Raw genomic sequence first — 18,614 nt, 5'->3', positions numbered from 1 at the left:
ATCTAAGAGAGAAGTGAAATAAAAAAAAATAGAATGAAATTTGTGGTACCACCATGGTTTATTGTGTGTGCCAAGAATATTGTTTAATGTTGTTTGCATTTATTGTTTGCCATTGTTTTTTGTGGTTGTTGTTAGCCTGGATTTTTGAAAGTTACTATCAAGAGAAGAGGGACGGGGCAGCTAGGTGGCACAGTGAGTAGAGCACTGGCCCTGGAGTCAGGAGGGCCTGAGTTCAAATCCAACCTCAGACACTTGCTAGCTGTGTGACCTTGGGCAAGTCACTTAACCCCAATTGCCCTGCCTTCCCCCCTCAAAAAAAATAAATTAAAAAAAATAAAGAGAAGAGGGAGGCATGAGCCATGGTTCAGGAGTTATGAACACAGTAGGAGTAAGGAGATAGCTCAAGCAAAAATTCTGGGGGTGAGAGGGGGGAAATTCTATTGTTTATTGATTTCAGAATGTTAGCATTATCTCTCATAGTGAGCTGGGAAACAGGGGATACTGGAACCCCAAAACAGAAAATTAGTGAGCATGATCATGGATTAGGCTTGAACAAAAAAGAACTACTTTTTATAGCTTACATTACAGAAGCAGCATAAGGTATTAATGTTTAGGAAAGAGATCAATGTAGTCTAAACCATTCAAGTTCAAAAAAGAGACTTTCTACAAGTCATTGGAAACAATAGGATAAAGAACACAAATTCACCAATAAAGTGGGATCATTTGATATACCATGGTTGACCAGAGCCAGGATGGGAGTGTAAAGGCATTGACTCCCCTGAGTTTTCCCAAAGGCCCCTTGAAAAACTTTAAAACAATGTCTCAAAACAAATTCTAAATCAGCAGAACCAACAAAAAGTCAGGATTGAACAATTTTTCAGTCCGAGATAACTTAAAAGGTCAACAAGAAAGGTCTCTCACTGGGATAAGACTGGAGTGCAATTCAGCATAGGTCACTCCCTAAAAAGCCAGCAGTAAGACTTGGTGGCACTGGGAGGGCTCTATGGCTCTATGGCACTGACCATAACGTGATCTGGATTGCAGTCCCAGTGTAAGGAGGAGTGTATTAATGTTTGTAACCTCAAAGAAGCGGGAAATCTGGTCACAGAACAGGACAGAAAAGAGCACATGCCAGGAGAGTAGTGACCATATCTCTCCTTAGATCGTATCACCTTTGAAGAACTTAGAAGAAACCTACAGATACTTGGAACTAACTCTGAAAAGAGCTGTTTGAAAATTTTGTTACTTGAGACAGTTTCCCTCTACTGTGAGAAAGAGCCAAAGTTTAACAAAGTTAAAAATCAAGAAATAAGCTAGGAAAATGAGCAAACAACAAAAAGAACATGACAATAAAAACTACTATTGTGAAAGAGAAGATCAAGACACAAACCAAAAAGAAGACAGTGAAATCAAAGCTGCGACATGCAAAGCCTCAAAGAAAAATGTTAATTGGTCACAGGCACAAAAAGAATTCCTGGCAGAACACAAAAAGGATTTTAAGACTCAAATAAGGGAAGTGGAGGAAATATTAAGGAAAGAAAAGATAGTAAATCAAGGAAATCATGAAAAGAAAGTCAACAGTTTGGTTTTTAAAAAAAGAGGAACAAAAACGGACTGAAAAGAACTGCTTTAAAAACAGAATTGACCAAGTAGAAAAGGAGGTACAAAAGTTCACTGAAAAAAAAATATTTCTTTAAAATTAGAATTGGGCAAGTGTTGACTAATGATTCCATGAGATATCAAAAAACAATAAAACAAAATCAAAACAATGGAAAAATTAGAAAAAATGTGAAATATCTCATCAGTGAAACAACTGCCTTGGAAAATAAAGGAGATAAAATTGAAGAATTATTGGACTACCTGAAAGCCATCATCAAAAAAAAGAACCTAGATATCATCTTTCAAGAGATTATCAAGAATAACTGCCCAGATATTCTAGAACCAGAGGGCAAAATAGAAATTGAAATAACCCAGTGATACTCTCCTGAAAGAGATCCCAAAATTAAAACTCATAGGAATATTATAGTGAAATTCTAGAGATGCCAAGTCAAGGAGAAAATACATCAAGCTGACAAAATATAAACAATTCAAATATTGTGGAGACACAATCAGGATCACACAACATTTAGCATCTTCTGCATGAAAGGATCAGAGGCCTTGGCATATGATATTCCAGAAGGCAAAGAGCTAAGATTGTAACCAAGAATACCCTATCCAACAAAACTAAGCGTAATCTTTCAGGGGGGAGAAATACATCTTTCGTGAAATAGAGGACTTTCAATCATTCCTACTTAAAAGACCAGACTTGAATGGAAAATTTAACTTTTAAATACAAGACTAAAGAAAAGTATAAAAAGCTAAATAGGAAATGATAAGGGATTCAAAAAGATTAGACTGTTTATATTTCTACATGGGAAGATGATACTTGTAACTCCTAAGAACTTTATCATGATTAGGGCAATTAGAAGTAATATACACAAATAAAAGGCATGAGTGTGAGTTGACTATGATGGGATGATTCCCGCCCCCCCCCCCCCCACAAAAAAAAGAAAAAAAAAAGAAAGGGTGAAAAAGGATGAACTGGGAGAAGGGGGAAGGAAGAAGTAGAATATGTAAATGATCTCACATAAAAGAGGTATGAAAGAAGAGCATTTATGCTGGAGGAAAAAATAGGAATGGGGAATGGTGGGCAAAGCTTGAACATTATTCTGATTGAAATTTGCTCATAGAGGGAATAATATACCCACTCAGTTATGTACAGAAATTTATTTTGCCATACATGGAAGTAGGAGGGGAAGATGAAAAGAAAAGAAGGGGGCTAATAGATGGGAAGCCAGATTGGAGGATGTAGTGGGCAGAAGAAAAACAGTTTTGAGGAGGGATAGGACAAAAGGAGAGGGAGAGAAGGATAAAAGGAGACAGATAGGATGTCAGGAAATAGTAATCATAATTGTGAATGTAAATGGGATTAGCTCACCCATAAAATGGAAGTGGATAGCAGAGTGGATTAAAAACCAGAATCCAACAATATGTTGTTTAGGAGAAACACATTAGAAGCATAGAGACACACATAGTGTAAATGTAAGAGGCTGGAGTAGCATCTATTATGCTTCATCTGAAATTAAAAAAAAAAGTAGGGTTAACAAACATGATCTCTGACAAAGCAAAAGCAAAAATGGATCTAATTAAGAGGGATAACTAGTGAAACTACATGATGCTAAAAGGTATCATAGACATATAAGTAAAATCAATACTAACCAAATATGCACCAAATTGTACAGAATACAAATCCTTAAATGCAGAGATAAATGAATTATTAGAAGAAATAGATAATAAATCTATACTGGTGGGAGATTTCAATCTCCTCTCAGAGTTAGATAAATTTAACAAAAAAAAATAAACAAGAAGTTAAAGAGATGAATAGAATTTTAGAAAAACTAGATATCTGCAAATAGAAAGAAATATAACTTTTCTCAGAGGTACATGGCACCTACACAAAAACTGATGATGCACTAGGGCATAAAACCATCATGAACCAAATGCAGAAAATAAGAAATATTTAATGCATCTTTTTAGATCATAATGCAATAAAAATTACATTTAATAAAGGGCAATGAAGCATACATTTAAAATTAATTGGAAAATAAATAATCTAATCCTAAATAATGAATGGGTCAAAGAATAAATTATAGAAACAATAAGTAGCTTCATTAAAGAGAATGACAACCATGAGACAACATATCACAATTTGTGGGATATAACCAAAGCAATATTTAGGGAAAAAATTGTAGCTCTAAATCTATACTTGACTTCAATAAAAGAGAAAGAACATATCAATGAATTATGCATGCCATTAAAAAAGTAGAAAAAGAACAAATTAAATCTCCAATTAAATAACAACTTAGAAATCCTGAAAATCAAAGAAGAGATTGATCAAATTGAAGGTAAGAATTCATTGAATTAAAAATTAAAACTGGGAGCTGGTTTTATGAAAAAAAAACAAATAAGATAGATAAACCATTGGTTACTTTGTTTTTTTTTAAAAGAAAGAAATCAAATTACCAGTATCAAGAAATGAAAAGAGTGAATTCACCACCAATGAAGATGAAATTAAAGCAATTAGTAGGATCTTATTAGCTCAATTATATGTCAATAAATCTGACAATCTGAGGGGAATGGTGAATATTAAAAAACAAATTGGCCAGATTAGCAGAAGAGGAAATAGAATTATTAGAATTATAGAAAGAGAATTATTAATAGAGTTAAATAGCCCTATCTTAGAAAAAGAAATTGAACAAGCCATCAATAAGCTCCTTAAGAAAAAATCACCAGGACTAGAAGATTTGCAAGTAAATTCTACCAAATTCTTAAAGAACAATGAATTTCAATGCTAAACAAAATAATTTTTAAATACAGGCAAAGAAGGAGTCCTACAATTCTACAACATGAACATGTTGCTGATATCTAAATCAGGAAGAGCAAAAACAGAGAATGAAAACTATAGACTAATTTCCCTAATGAATATGAATGCAAAAATTTAAATACTAGCAAAGAGATTATAGCAATATATCATAGAGATCATACATAATGACTAGGTGAGATGTATATCAGGAATTCAATTTATACCAGGAAAACTATCAGTTTTTAATATCAAAATGATTTTTATAAGAAAACCAACAAAAACTGTATGATTTTCTCAACAGAGGCAGAAAAAGCTTTTGAGAGAACAAAACACTCACTTCTATTAAAAAAAAAAACCTAGAAGGGATAGGAACCAATGGAGCTGTCCTTATAATGATAAGTAGTAGCTATCTAAAACCATCAATAAATATTATTTGTAATGGGGATAAAACAGAAAACTTCCCCATAAGACCAAAAGTGAAGCAAGAATGCCCATCATCACCAATATTATTCAATATTGTACTAGAAATTCTTGCTATAGCAATAAAGAAAAAGAAAATTAAGGAAACAGAATAGGCAATGAGTAAACAAAACAAATGAAGCTAATATTAAAAGGAAAGCAGAAAACCAGAGTGGGGAGGGAATTTATAAGAATACAAGTAATTTCCCAATTGGTAAATGTGTGGTTATGAACAGGTAGTTTTCAGATGAAGAAATCAAAGCTATCTATAATCACATGAAAAATGCTAAACAAATTGTGGTATATGATTATGATAAACTACTATTGTGCTATGAGAAATGACAAGCAGGATGCTGTCAGAAGAAAAAAAAACAGAAAAACTTATCTGAACTGATGCAAAATGAAGTGAGTAGAACAAGAACATTTTACACAGTTATAGCAATGCAGTATGATAATCAACTCTGATAGACTTAGCTATTCTCAGCAATATAATGATCCAAGACAATCCCAAAGAGCCTGTGATATAAAAAAAAATGCTACTCACCTCCAGAGAAAGAACTGATGGAATCTGAAAGCCGATTGAAGGTTACTTTTTTAAACTTTTCTTTATTTTTTTCTTTTTGGTCTGAATATGTTTTGCATGACTACCCATGTAAAATAAACCTTTGACTAATATGATCAGTAAAGGGAAGGCAATCCCTGGGATATGAATCCTGGAGTCCAAGCAAAGAAATATTTTTTCCTACTTAAGGATTCTGGGGGATAGGGGGCAGAATAAGTCTCCTTCTTTCCTCAATCCAGATCTTTGGCTGGTGAATCCAGGGTGAGGAAATAAATACAAATTCTTTACAAAGAAGGAGGAAGGTTGTATCCTTTCATGAAGGCAAACTTTGCACATAAAGGAACAAAGGTTCCAGAGAAAAGAGTGGAAGCAACTAAATATCAAAATGGGATGTTTTTTAATCAAGTTGCTGGTTGAAGAAAAGTGTGGAGGCTTTAATGTCACTGGGCTTGTAGCATTCAACCCAGAGCCTTGTGAAATGCCAGTTACACAGTGGGTGATGATAATTGCTCACTCAGTTATAGTAAAGAATAAAGATAGAACAAAGAGAAAGGAATGGAGAATTAGAAAGGAGCAGAAGTAGAGGACGCAAAAAATGTGGAAGGTGGACGATAAAAGATGGAGCTTAGAGAGCTGTGTTTCTGGGGAGAGAGAAATAAGGCTGTTTATGCTATCCTAGGACGCTAGTAGAACATTACCACAAAAATGAGATGAAATGAAAACAAATAAGCAGAATGCTTAAAAAAATATTTGGAATAACAGATTTATGTTGTAATGTTATTTAAAATATGGTTTTATTTTCTTAGATATTTGAATGTAAAATTAATTTAGCTCTGGAAAATATTATGAAGCTGTCTCATATTGGTCAGGAGGAAACCAGAATGGCCTAATTATTCCCTTTTAATAGATTTCTCTAATGTCAATTTTGTCTTCTTTGCTCAATTTATTCCATTATCTTAACATGGCAGGTGGCTCACTCTGTGGGAAAAAAAAAATGGTACTTTGCCTGCCCTCCTATGCAAGGAGAGCAGAGCTAAACAGAGTAGACATTCTCCATTTAGAATTTCTATTTACTATGTGCTATATAACTAAATATAGACCAACATGTAATATGTCATTAAAAATACAGTCCATTAGAGCTACTACTGATTTCCAGAGAAGATTTATAGTTAATAGAATGTAAATGTGATTGGACACATCTGCCTATTTTAATCTTGCATACTTCTCTACAGAAAGATCATATTTTTTAAAGCAATTAACAGGAATCCTAGGAAGACAACAAAGTAAGAGATAACAGGAGTAGAATTGTCATCTTATAGACCTGAATAAACATAGGGAACAAAGTCCCAAAATTCAGTAAAATAAGCAATAAGAGAAAAAGTTAAAAGAATCCACTGTAATGCAATTCTTAATATATATATATATATATATATATATATATGTATGTGTGTGTGTATGTGTGTGTATATATGTGCGTATGTGTATATATATAATATATATATATTATGTGTGTGTGTGTGTGTATATATATATATATATATATCACACTCCTAATGCCCCCAACCCCTTCACATTATTGTGGATAGGAAGCCATCTCCAATAATCCTGATTTATATCTTCTTGCTGCTCCCAGATGGCTCTGGAGGAGAAAGTGAGGCTGGTGACTTTTCCCCTACTGTGGATCCAACTGGCCAGTTCCAGTTGGGCACTGCAGCTCGCTCCTTCCTCCTTCCTTCCTTCCTTCACCCTTTCCCCTTCCCTTCCCTTCCCTTCCCTTCCCTTCTTTTCCCCCTTCCTCTCCTTCTGCTCATATAGATATTATTCCCTGACCTGCAGGTACTCTGCCCAAAGGAATACAAATTTTGGCCACTGAAACCTCGCATATTATCTTGGGGTCTATGACTAGATTTCTTTCTTAAGGACCATGCCTTAAACCCAATTCATTGCGGTTCTCATTGACTGGCCAACAATAGATCCCAGCCAAAGCCCTGCCCCCCACCCCACACACACACTTCAGGGCCTGACTGGCTCAGAGTAAATATAAATAGCAATTGTTTCTGTTTTGTCCTGAAATCCTGAGAGTCTTCCATGCTCAGATTATTTTTTTAACTAGGTCAAAGAGGCAAAGGGGGGGCTAGGTGGCATGGTGAATAGAGCACGGGCCCTGAAGTCAGGAGGACCTGAGTTCAAACCTGATCTCAGACACTTGACCTTACTAGCTGTGTGACCTTGGGCAAGTCACTTAACCCCAATTACCTCCTCCCACAAAAACAGACAGAAAAGAGGCCATTGTTTGTCTCATTTCTTACCTAGCCTTAATCACTGAAAGTGCATTACCTCAGTCAAACTGAGACCTAGGAAAGACCTTAGCTTAAAAAAGCCAAGGTCTCCTACTGCATCTGGCGCCATCTCTATTAGACCTGATTTATATCTTGACACTGGACCAGGATGGCTCCAGAGGAGAAAGTGAGGCTAGTGACTTTGCACAGTCCTCTCTCACTTAAATCCAAATCACTTGCAAGTCATATTACCTTCCTGATGCCATGGTCCTCTTCCAGAACAAAGGACAAACAACAGCAACAACATTCTTGCACATAAAAAGATAGTGAAAACTTGAGGAATAGGTAAAACCATCAGGACTCATAGTACACTAATGGATTCCCCCAAATTAAATTTCTATGCTAAAGCTAACCACCTTTACTTGTGCTTTGGAGCCAATTCTTTTCATTTTTCCCCTGGGCTTCACTATTATCTTTCTCTATTATCTTCAGTCTTCCTAGTTCTGTAGGAGAGACAATTTACAAGGCAAGTTTATAATACTAAAATCAGGGAATAACAAAGCAGAGAAAGGAAACTATAGATTGACCTTGCTAAAGAATTTTGACCACCAAAAAAAAGCTTCTTTCAAGAACTCTAATGCAATATATCCATAAAAGATCTCACTATGACTAGTTTGGAGTAGTACCAAGGATGCAAGAATGGTTCAATTTTAAGAAAATCATAAGTATAATTGATAAAACTATACACACATGTGTGTGTATAGTCATATATGTATGTATGTACACATTCATATGTGTGCATACACACACACACAAAGAGTATGGGGGGGGTGGAAACAAAATGGAGCTCATTTATTTTCAAACCCGAAGAAACATAGGTTTTTAGGGGCCTTCTTTGATGCTATAAAATATATACCTAAAAGCAAGTAATAGCATTGAATGCAATTGAGGATTACTGTAAGCTTCCCCAATACAAACAGAAGTGAGGCAACAACGCACATATTTTTGACATAACTCTAGAAGTATGAGCTATTATATCCAGAAAAGAGAGGAAAATTAAAAATATAAGCACTAGTAAGAGGTGATAGATGACAAGATGTGACTTTAGAAATCCTCAAAAATCAGCAACAAAACTAATTGAAGTAATTAGTTACTTCAGAAGTATTATGATCCAAATAAATCCACAAAATCATTGTCACTTCTGTACAATGGTAACAAAATCCAGGAATAAAGAATAATAAGAGAAATTACCTTCATAATTACAATAAAAAGCATAAGATAACTGGTAATTAACTTACCAAGCCATGCCCTAAATGTACATAAATATATACATACAATATTTTTTGAAAAAATAAAGGATGAAAATTAATTGGAATGATATTCATTGACCATGGATCAACTATGTCAATTTAATAAAATTGATAATACCTCAAAAAAATTTACAGGTTTATTATTATATTGATGAATAGGATTTTTTTAAAACTAGAAAAATAAGAAAATCACTAATACACTTTTGGTGGAATTCTGAATTGGTCCAACCATTCTGGATGGAAGTCAATTTGAAGTTTTTTGTTTGTTTTTTTTTTAAATGAGCATAGTCATTAATCTTCTTAGTTGGCATATTCATGCCAATAATTTTAAAATAGAAACATTAATTGAACACATACAATTATATGCATACTAGCAAGTTTGTGGTAGCAAAGAACTAGAAACATGCTCATTAATTAGGTAATCAATGAATAAATTATAGTATATGAATAAAACAGAATATTACTATGCAGGAAGAAGTCATAAATAAAAGAAATTCAGAGAAACAATAAATTTATATGAACTAATTGAGAATAAAATAAGCAAAAGTAAAAGGAACAACGATTACAATAATGTAAATGGAAAGATCAGTAAAAAGGAGCTGAACTCCTTTGTAATTGAAAGCCCAATGAAAGGTCTGGAAAATAAATAAGGTACCTCCATTTTTACACAGAGAAAAGAATACAAAGTAGGGCAGTAGATTTAGAGCCAGGTAAACTTGAGTTCTAATCCAGTCTTATACATTTACTAGCTGTATGACCCTGGGAAAGTCAGTTAATCGCTACTGGTCTCAATTTCCTTATATGTAAGATGAGAGTAATAGTAACCAATCTCGCAGGGTTGTTGTAAGAATAAAATGAGGTAATATTTGCAAAATGCTTTGCAAAACTTAGGGTACTAAGTACATGCTAACTATCTTCATCATCATCACCATCATTATAAGATGTAGTCCAGTGTTTTTGATTAATTCTGTTTCTTTGTTAAAAGGGTAAAAGTTTAGGGGATGGGAAGAGTAGTGATCATTATGATATAAAGACAAAAGGCATCAATAAAATGAATTTTTAGAAGATGGCAGCTGGGGGGGGCGGAGCCAAGATGGCAGCTGGTAAGCAGGGACTAGAGTGAGCTCTGTACCTGAGTCCCTCCAAAAACCTATAAAAAATGGCTCTGAACCAATTCTAGAATGGCAGAATCCACAGAACAGCAGAGGGAAGCAGGGCTCCAGCCCAGGACAGCCTGGATGGTCTCTGGGTGGGATCTATTCCACACGGAGCTGGGAGCCGGGAGCTGGGAGCTGGGAGCTGGGAATGGAGTGGAGCAGAGCCCAGCCTGAGCGGCGTGGAACATCCAGACCAGAAGCCAGGCAGAGGGGGCCCTAGCACCCTGAATATGTGAGCTGCGGCAGTTACCAGACCCCTCGACCCACAAACACCAAAGACTGCGGAGAAGGTTAGTGGGAAAAGCTGCGAGAGTGGAAGGAGTTCTCGGTTCGGCTTCCAGCCCCAGGGGAAGCAGAGGTGGGGCAGCTACAGCTGTTGTTACTTCTGGCTCCAGGCTCACCTGGTGGGAGGAATTAAGTGGCAGATCAAAGCAGGAGTGCAACAGCCTGCTGAAGATCTAAGCCCAGTCTGGATTGGGGGTTCTTGGGGAAGGAGTAGTGCAGGTCTGACAGAGCTGGCACCTCCCCCCCAAATGTGGAACATAGAACTCGTTAGTCCACAAGCAGTCATACCCCACTGAAAAACTCAAGGGGCAAGTTAGTTGGTTGGGAATATGGCCAGGCAGCGAAAACACACCCAGATTCAGTCTCAGACTTTGGATTCTTTCTTTGGTGACAAAGAAGACCAAAACATACAGCCTAAAGATGACAACAAAGTCATAGAAGCCTACAACAAAAGCCTCCAAGAAAAACATGAACTGGCCCCAGGCCATAGAAGAACTCAAAAAGGATTTGGAAAAGCAAGTTAGAGAAGTAGAGGAAAAATTGGGAAGAGAAATGAGAAGGATGCGAGAAAACCATGAAAAACAAGTCAATGACTTGCTAAAGGAGACCCCAAAAAATACTGAAAAATACACTGAAGAAAACAACACCTTAAAAAATAGACTAACTCAAATGGCAAAAGAGCTCCAAAAAGCCAATGAGGAGAAGAATGCCTTGAAAGGCAGAATTAGCCAAATGGAAAAGGAGGTCCAAAAGACCACTGAAGAAAATACTACTTTAAAAATTAGATTGGAGCAAGTGGAAGCTAGTGACTTGATGAGAAATCAGGATATTATAAAACAGAACCAAAGGAATGAAAAAATGGAAGATAATGTGAAATATCTCCTTGGAAAAACCACTGACCTGGAAAATAGATCCAGGAGAGATAATTTAAAAATTATTGGACTACCTGAAAGCCATGATCAAAAAAAGAGCCTAGATACCATCTTTCAAGAAATTATCAAGGAGAACTGCCCTGATATTCTAGAGCCACAGGGCAAAATAGAAATTGAAAGAATCCATCGATCGCCTCCTCAAATAGATCCCAAAAAGAAATCTCCTAGGAATATTGTCGCCAAATTCCAGAGCTCCCAGATCAAGGAGAAAATCCTACAAGCAGCCAGAAAGAAGCAATTTGAGTATTGTGGAAACCCAATCAGAATAACCCAAGATCTGGCAGCTTCTACATTAAGAGATCAAAAGGCTTGGACTATGATATTCCGGAGGTCAATGAAGCTAGGATTAAAACCTAGAATCACCTACCCAGCAAAACTGAGTATCATGTTCCAAGGCAAAATATGGATTTTCAATAAAATAGAGGACTTTCAAGTTCTCTCAGTGAAAAGACCAGAACTGAATAGAAAATTTGACTTTCAAACACAAGAATCAAGAGAAGCATGAAAAGGTAATCAAGAAACGGAAATTGCAAGGGACTTACTAAAGTTGAACTGTTTTGTTTACATTCCTACGTGGAAAGATGATGTGTATGAATCATGAGATCTCAGTATTAGGGTAGTTGAAGGGAATATGCATATATATATATATATATATATATATATATGTGAATGGGTATGTATGTATATATCTATGTGTATATTTATGTATGTGTATGAATGTGTATATGTATATATATGTGTTTATATATATATATGTATATATATGTAAAAGAGAGAGAGCAGACACAGGGTGAGTTGAAGATGAAGGGAAGATATCTAAAAGAAATAAAATGAAATTAAGGGATGAGAGAGCAACATACTGAGAGAGGGACATAGGGAGAGATAGAATGGGGTGGATTATCTCCCATAAAGGTCACAAGAGGAAGCAGTTCTGTGGGAGGAGGGGAGAGGGCAGGTGAGGGGGGAATGAGTGAACCTTGCTCTCATCAGATTTGGCCTGAGGGGAATACCATACATACTCAGTTGGGTATCTTACCCCACAGGAAAGAAGAAGGAGGAAGATAAAAAAAAATAAAAGGGGGGGATGATGGAGGGGAGGGCAGATGGGGGTGGAGGTTATCAAAACAAACACTTTGGAAAGGGGACAGGGTCAAGGGAGAAAATTCAATAAAGCAGGATGGGTTGGGAAGGAGCAAAATGTAGTTAGCCTTTCACAACATGAGTATTGTGGAAGGGTTATACATAATGATACATGTGTGGCCTAGGTTGAATTGCTTGACTTCTTAGGGAGGGTGGGTGGGAAGGGAAGAGGGGAGAGAATTTGGAACTCAAAGTTTTAAAATCAGATGTTCAAAAACAAAAAAAGTTTTTGCATGCAACTAAAAAATAAGATACACAGGCAATGGGGCATAGAAATTTATCTTGCCCTACAAGAAAGGAAGGGAAAAGGAGATGAGAGGGGAGGGGAGGGGGAACAGCGCAACCAGAATATAAGCCATCTTGGAGTGGGGGGGAGGGTAGAAATGGGGAGAAAATTTGTAATTCAACCTGTTGTGAAAATCAATGCTGAAAACCAAATATGTTAAATAAATAAATTTAAATTAAATTAAAAAAAAAAAGAAGATGGCAGCTGGAAAGCAGGGACTTGCGTGAGCTCCTCACCACGTCCCTCCAAAAACCTATAAAAAATGGCTCTGAACAAGTTCTAGAACTGCAGAACCAACAAAATAGCAGAGGGAAGCAGGGATCCAGCCCAGGACAGCCTGGATGGTCGCTGGATGAGGTCTATCGTGCACGGAGTGGAGGGGAGCAGAGCTCAGCATGGGAGGCAGCAGGACCACCCAGACCAGGTACTGGGCAGAACAGGGCCTAGCACCCGGAATCAGTGAGCTGTCGCAGTTATCAGACTTCTCAACACACAAACACCAAAGACAACAGAGAAGATTAGTGAGAAAAGCTATGGGGGACAGAGTTCATGGTTTGGCCATCGCCCCAGGGGCAGTGGGGGAGGTGTAGCTAGAGAACTACATCTGCAGTTACTTCTGGCCCCAGGCCCACGTGGTGGGAGGAATTAAGTGGCAGATCAGAGCAGGAGTGAAGAGTCTGCTGAAGATTTGCATCAGGTCCGGGTTGGCGGTTCTTGAGGAAGGAGGAGTGCTGGGGTGGAAGAGCTGGCTATGTAGAAATAGCTCTGAAATCAATGGTGCATACCCTCAAGCTTGGACCAAAGTACTCTTTGCTCTACAAGCAGTCATACCCTGACAAAAAACTCAAGGGTCCAGTAAGTTGGCTGGGAACATGGCCAGGCAGTGAAAAAGAACCCAGATTCCGTCTCTGACTTTATAATCTTTCTTTGGTGACAAAGAAGACCAAAACATAGAGCCTGAAGAAGTCAACAAAGTGCAAGAGCCTACAACAAAAGCCTCCAAGAAAAACATGAGCTGGTCTCAGGCCACCAAAGAGCTCAAAAAGGAGTTGGAAAAGCAAGTTAGAGAAGTAAAGGAAAAATAGGGATGAGAAATGAGAATGATGCAAGAAAACCATGAAAAACAAATCGATGACTTGCTAAAGGAGACCCAAAAAAATACTGAAAAATACACTGAAGAAAACAACACCTTAAAAAACAGACTAACTCAAATGGCAAAAGAGCTCCAAAAAGCCAATGAGGAGAAGAATGCCTTGAAAGGCAGAATTAGCCAAATGGAAAAGGAGGTCCAAAAGACCACTGAAGAAAATACTACCTTAAAAATGAGATTGGAGCAAGTGGAAGCTAGTGATTTGATGAGAAATCAAGATATTATAAAACAGAACCAAAGGAATGAAAAAATGGAAGACAATGTGAAATATCTCATTGGAAAAACCACTGACCTGGAAAATAGATCCAGGAGAGATAATTTAAAAATTATTGGACTACCTGAAAGCCATGATCAAAAAAAGAGCCTAGATATCATCTTTCAAGAAATTATCAAGGAGAATTGTCCTGATATTCTAGAGCCAGAGGGTAAAATAGAAATTGAAAGAATCCACAGATTGCCTCCTCAAATAGATCCCAAAAAGAAAACTCCTAGGAATATTGTCGCCAAATTCCAGAGCTCCTAGATCAAGGAGAAAGTACTGCAAGCAGCCAGAAAGAAACAATTTGAATATTGTGGAAAAATAGTCAGGATAATACAGGATCTGGCAGCTTCCACATTAAGGGACCGAAGGGCTTGGAATATGATATTCCAGAGGTCAATGGAGCTAGGATTAAAACCTAGAATCACCTACCCATCAAAACTTAGTATCGTGCTCCAAGGCAAAATATGGACTTTCAATAAAACAGAGGACTTTCAAGCTTTCTCAGTGAAAAGTCCAGAGCTGAATAGAAAATTTGACTTTCAAACACAACAACCAAGAGAAGCATAAAAAGGTAAACAAGAAAGAGAAATCATAAGGAACTTACTCAAGTTAAACTGTTTGGTTTACATTCCTACATAGAAAGATGATGTGTATGATTCATGAGACCTCAATATCATAGTAGCTGAAAGGAATATGCATATGTATGTATGTATGTGTATATATATATATATATATATATATATATATATATATATATATATGTGTGTGTGTGTGTGTGTGTGTGTGTGTGTGTGTGTGTGTGTCTATCTGTGTATATATGTAGGTATACATACACACACACACACACACACACACAAAGGGCACAGGGTGAGTTGAATATGAAGGGATGATATCTAAAAAAATAAAATCAATTTAAGGGATAAGAGAGGAATATATTGAGAGAGGGAGAAAGGAAGAGATAGAATGGGGTAAATTATCTTGCATAAAAGTGGCAAGAAAAAGCAGTTCTGTAGGAAGGGAAGAGGGGGCAGGTGAGAGGGAATGAGTGAATCTTGCTCTTATTAGATTTGACCTGAGGAGGGAATACCATACACACTCAATTGGATATCTTACCCCACAAGAAAGAAGGAGGAAGAAGATAAAAAAGGGGGGATGATAGAAGGGAGGGCAGACAGGGGGAGGAGGTAATCAAAAACAAACACTTTCGAAAAAGGACAGGTTCAAGGGAGAAAATTCAATAAAGGGGGATAGGTTAGGAAGGAGCAAAACATAGTTAATCTTTCACAACATGAGTATTGTGGAAAGGTTTTAAATAATGATACGCATGCGACCTGTGTTGAATTGCTTGCCTTCTTAGGGAGAGTGGGTGGGGAGGGAAGAGGGGAGAGAATTTGGAACTCAAAGTTTTTAAAAACAGATGTTCAAAAACAACAACAACAAAAAAAAAGTTTTTGCATGCAACTAGGAAATAAGATAAACAGGCAATGGGGCATAGAAATTTATCTTGCCCTACAAGAGAAGAAGGGAAAGGGGGATGGGAGAGGAGTGGAATAACAGTTGGGAGGGCTGACTGGGGAATGGGGCAACCAGAATATATGCTATCTTGGAGTGGGGGGGAGGGTAGAAATGGGGAAAAAATTTGTAATCCAAACTTTTGTGAAAATCAATGCTGAAAGCTAAATATATTAAATAAATTTAAAAAAATAAAAATAAATAAAAATAAAAAATAAAATAAAATAAAATGAATTTTTAGAATGGCATTACAGACATTTTAATTCCATTTTATATCTCAGTAAGTTTCCCTAAAAGGCAACCTTAAGATAGCAGTAAGTTAAACTTCAGATAGTAAGAATACAATGTGTTTCTTATTGAAGTGGGAAATCACTGAAACATATTACCTCCTATAGGAAGGAAAAGTTGGTGATGGTAATGATGGCTGTTAACAGGAACAGGGTTGTGGATTTTGTTGTCCTTATTTGAGAGGCTAGTAATGTACCCTTTTTTGTTAGTGAGAAAGTGTGCTACAATAGGAAATGTGCTGGATTTGAACAAAGACCTGGTTTTCCTTGCTAGCTCAATAACAACTTTTTTTTTTTGCCTACTCAGCCAAGTGAGAAGAATAATACTTGTACTTCCTACCTCGCTGAATTGTTGTGAAGATCAAAGATGTTCAAGCGTTTTGTAACTGTAACATTTGCTATAAATACAAGCTCTTATTATCACCCTTCGGATACTTACAGAGAATTTCTGATAAAGTTGTTGGGTCATTGTCAGGGCAGTGGCTTCACAGAATTCAGAAGTGGGTTCTTCAGCGTGTATGGATATGGAGTATATGCATAGGCTTGGCCATGTATACACCTATGCTACAGGACAAGCTAGTGAGTTTTAAATATGATGAATCTTACAACATTTTTAAGGAGGAGTGGTGGGATTAGCTTGTAGCATATGAGAACGATTTGCATAGACCAGCAAATACATTAATATAAACTTTCTTCCTTCAATCTGATCAGGGAATATCATATTAAAACTAAGGACCATAGAAGCTAACTAAAAAATTGAAAATAAAGTCTTTGTTTGTTTCCCTTTGATGAGGAACTGAGGGAAATATTTTTTATCCTAAATAACAGAAAAAGTAAAATATGAAAACCTTTCTAGGTGAGTTGATTTAAAAAAAAAGAAAAGAAGAAAAAACACTAATCGTATGGTAAAGGAAATAGCGAGTGTAGAACAAGCTCACTAAGGCATAATTATATTAATTTTTTGTAGTTAACATGGGACTTATATAAGCCAAAAGATAGGGGAAAATATTCATTTACTACATTTAGAAGCAGACAAATGGCACATAGGGATGTTCATTGAGGGGATACTTCTAAAAATATATGGGGAACTTTTTCCTTTCTCAGTTTGTACATGTTAAAAACCAAAATATTACTTAATATAGATATAGATAATTATTATATTCATTAAAAAAGAGTTCTTGGAGTTGTGCTTTGAAATTGCATCACTCAGCTAAAAAGAAGTGTCCCCATTTTTCTAATAGCTAAGAAAAAATGGCCTTAAGCATTTCAAATTAGTCTGATGCTCACCAAAAAATGGGAGGATTAACATAATTTTGCCCGTTAGATTATGCAGGATCAAAGGATCATAGGTCTAGATCTGGAAGGACCTCATAGACTATCTAGTCAAACCCCCTCCCTCATTTCACATATGAGAAAACATCCCAAGAAAAGTTCATTTTTTCCCCATGCTCACACAAAAGCTTGCATGAGAGACAGGATTTGAACCAAATGTCACTAAAGAGCTAATGCTCTATTATTGGACCATGCTGCTTCCTATAAGTCAGCTGTGGTAATGAAAGGAGGAAGGAAGGAAGGAAGGAAGGAAGGAAGGAAGGAAGGAAGGAAGGAAGGAAGGAAGGAAGGAAGGAAGGAAAAAGGAAGGAAGGAAGGAAGGAAGGAAGGAAGGAAGGAAGGAAGGAAGGAAGGAAGGAAGGGAGGGAGGGAGGGAGGAAGGAAGGGAGGGAGGGAGGAAGGGAGTGTTCTGTAAATATAAGTTTTTATCATCATTATCTGAACTAAAGTTATGTGTCAATATAAAGGACTTTAATATGTGAATAGAAACATGGTAGAAACATACCAGGACCAGGGTTCTGAAGAGGGTAGTTATATGGTTGTAAATGCGACCAATATAGATAGCTTGGGTTATTTATTTATGTAGATAATAAGGAGAATGTTACCATTTCCTAGATATAATACTGAAATAAGAATGCCAAATGAGTCCAGAAAATGCCTTAGCCTGTAAACCTGAAATTACCTCACCAAGCAGAGCAAGAGGGACAATCCCTAATTTCAGTAGGAGGTAATTTGCAAAGCATCATAATATGGGTTAATGGAATATGATAAGTGTTATCACCTCACAAAGTAGCCAAAAACAAAGTAGCATAGGCTTGCATGGGAGACCTTTACATGGTGTGACCTTGGGATTCTTCTTGTGATACATGTCCCCTTATAATATATCATTTAAGTTAAGAATGACCTCAGTTGCTTCAAATAAATGAAGTTCAGGGCTGAGGGAGTCTGATCCTAAAGCAAGGTGATTAAAGTTTTTGTGTGCACTCTTTGGCTGAGAGTCCCATCAATGTCTCTTAATAAACCTTGGGTTTGGATCATTTCTAGATTTCTAAAGACCATTCATGACCAGAAACCAGAAAGGGACCGGAGCATTGACTCATCCCTAGCCATGATCCTTCAGATGGCTCCTATCATCCCAAAGGATAAGTACATAGAGACAAATAAGGGATTCCTGCCCAATACTGAAGTACAAGTCCTTCATCATTGAGTCTAAAACATTTCTTCCCATAAAGACAGAGAAAATATGCCCAGCACCATGT

Source organism: Trichosurus vulpecula, chromosome 2, assembly GCF_011100635.1.
Source record: "Trichosurus vulpecula isolate mTriVul1 chromosome 2, mTriVul1.pri, whole genome shotgun sequence".
Taxonomy (NCBI): domain Eukaryota; kingdom Metazoa; phylum Chordata; class Mammalia; order Diprotodontia; family Phalangeridae; genus Trichosurus; species Trichosurus vulpecula.
Note: the sequence above shows the minus strand (reverse complement) of the source record.